Below are 2,967 nucleotides of genomic sequence, written 5' to 3'. Positions count from 1 at the left end.
AGGTTTCCTGGGGAAGTGGTACTTAATCTGAGAGTTAGAGGACAGACATTTACTAGCATAAAAGACAGTTAAAAACAAGACGGTAGGCCCAAAATGGAGTCACTTTTATGTTAAGCACCACACCACCAAACCAGAATTCATTCGTGTCAGCTCTCCCAGAAATAGAATCTTAAAGCAATAAATCAGGAATTGCCTAATCAGCACTAGTTAGATAATCTGCCTGATAGACCCATGCCATCCCCTAAAGGAAAGTAACCCAGTCCAAAGCAATAACCAACCTGCTTTTTTCCTAATACAACTTCTTGTTCCTGGAGGTCTTTCATTTTGTACAGCTCTTCAGAGTTCTTTTCAATCTGCTAGACTGGATGCTGCCTGATTCATGAGTCATTCATTGCATAAGATCTTTAAAATTTACTGAGTTGAATTTTGTTTTTTAATAGGGAGAAGGAAGAATATTCCAGGGGTGCCTGGGTGGCTCAGTTGGTTAAGCATCTAGTCTTGGCTCAGGTCATGATCGCAGGGTCCTGGGATTGAGACCCACATGGAGCTCCCTGCTCAGTGGGGAGTATGCTTCTCCCTGTCTCTGCCTCTCCCCTGCCCCCACTATTGCTCTCTCTTTCTTGCTCTCTCTCTCACTCAAATAAGTAAATAAAATCTTTTAAAAAAAAAAGAATATTCCAGATAAGGGAACAGATTTGTAAAGGCACGATGACAGGAGGGAACGTACATGTACTAGAGCCTGAAACCAGACCAGTGAAGTGGTAGAGTGAAGAAGGGTGGGGAGGAGGGAGAGACATGGAGGTCAAAAAGACAGGACTTGGCAATAGCAGTTAGGAATACTTTTGTGAAATGACCAGACAACCGGACCAACAGTGGCTTGAACACACAAGGGTGGTGTGTGTACATGTATGTGTATGTGCATTTCCTCAGATAATAACTTTCCTTAGACAATAAAAAGATAATAAGAATTCCAAAGGTAGGAGGGATTTGTTTAACAGTTCAGTGATGCCAGGGCTAACATGAAGATCTTTCTACTCACAGCTGAAACCACCTCCATGCCCCATGATCAAGTCAAGGCAGGAAGAATTGAGAAAAGGGGCAAAATTCAAGACAATTGTCTCTTTCATCAGGAAAGGAAAACATTTCCCAAACCACCATCCCCCATCCCCAGTAGATTTCTGCTGAAGTCTTACCAGACATAACTGTGTCATCAGGCCACTCCTAGCTGCTAGGGAAGCTGGAAGACCAACTGTTTCTATTCCCTTTAGAAAAAATAGAAAAGGGGGGAAGGGGATTGGGAATGGATATTGAGATAATCAGTTCACAGTGAGTTTGAAGGTACAGGGTTGGGGAGGTAAACAACTGGGCAGTTGATATTCTGAGTGGGTAACACTGCAACATCGTGAGCTCAGTTTGGGATATATTGAGCTTGAGGTATATGGTAAACTGAATCCCTGGAACCTGTGAATATCACTGCATATGGAAAAAGGGACTCTTCTAAAATGATTAAATTAAATATTGAGATGGGGAGATTATCTTGGATTATCCAGGTGGGCCCTATATTTAATCACATGTGTCCTTATAAGAGGGAAGCACAGGGAGATTTGACTTCAGAAAAGCAATAGATGTGACAACAAGGAAGAGGTTACAGTTGTGAGGAAGGTGCTAGGAAGGCAGACAACTTCCAGAAGCTGAAAAAGAAAACAGATTCGCCCCTCAGAGCCTCCAGAAGGAACCAAACCTAATGACACCTTGACTTTAGCCTATTGAGACTGATTTTAGACTTCTGATCTACATGATTGTAAAGAGTATAAATTTGTACTGTTTTAAGCTTCTGCTTTGCTTGGGGTAATGTGTCAGAGCAGGAATAGGAAACTAATGCAAATTGCCTTTAAAACATCTAAGAGACATCAGTTAGGCAGATGGATATAAGGGTCTGGAGGTGAAAGATGAGGGCTGGGCTTGAGATATACATTTGAGTGTCATATTCAGGTGGGTCAGCATTGAAGATGTAGGAGGGTATAAGCTCCTATGACTGTCACCTACATGCTGTGCATCTTTCAACAAGGTACTTAACGTCTCTGAAACATTATTTATTGAACTTTTATTCTGTCCTGGCATCATATCAAGCTATTTATGTGCACTCTCATTTAATCCTCACAACCACTTTATGAGGTAGACACCATTTTTATCTCCTATTTACAGAAAAGGAAACCGAGGTTTATAGAGATTAGTCATGTCCAAGATCAGACAGTACATGATGCAGACTAACTCCATTCCTCTGCCTTGGCCCTTATAGCCCATGCACCAGCAGCGCTGGCACGATCTACGAGTTTGTTATGACTCCTGAATCAAATCTGAATCTTCACAAGATCCCCAAGTTACTTATACATTGTGTAACAAGTGCTAGACTCCAGCCTGCCTCCAGAATGGGTTCCACTCAGGCAGGTGCTGCACCAAGAGCCTAGTTCGGAATTCTAAAAGCACAGAACGTTTTTCACCTCTATATCTTTGCTCACATCATTCTCTACCTGGAGCTAACACTTCCGTTCAGATGCCCGGATTAGGCACCTCCAGAACTCTCAGCTGCTTTTGTCTCCTGTAACTCTCGAGTTACAATGCTGTCTTCTCCGCTACGTCTCCAGTACAAAACACAGTTCTTTCTCGCCTAGGTACCCCAACGCCAGGTTCTGCCAAGCAAAATGCAGAAAGCGCCAGAGCAGACGTCCAGCAATTATTTAAAAGGAAGTATGAAGTAGCTAACGAAACTTAACCGGTCGCGCTAGAAGACCCGCGCAGACGCAGTCATACCCTGCAGAGCCCGAGAGAGGCCCGGCGGTGAAGAGACAGTGAGCGCGAGGTTTAAATGTCAGAACTCCCGAGTCCTGCGGGCGGACTGACTGAACGCATGCGCACAGCGGCCTGGGAGCCCTCTCAGAAGGCCTTCTCCGCATGCGCGGGAGCCCG

Source organism: Eumetopias jubatus, unplaced genomic scaffold (assembly GCF_037043125.1).
Source record: "Eumetopias jubatus isolate StellerSeaLion01/CBP00866 unplaced genomic scaffold, mEumJub1_p1.0 scaffold_13, whole genome shotgun sequence".
Classification (NCBI taxonomy): Eukaryota; Metazoa; Chordata; class Mammalia; order Carnivora; family Otariidae; genus Eumetopias; species Eumetopias jubatus.
This window is presented reverse-complemented; position numbering follows the sequence as displayed.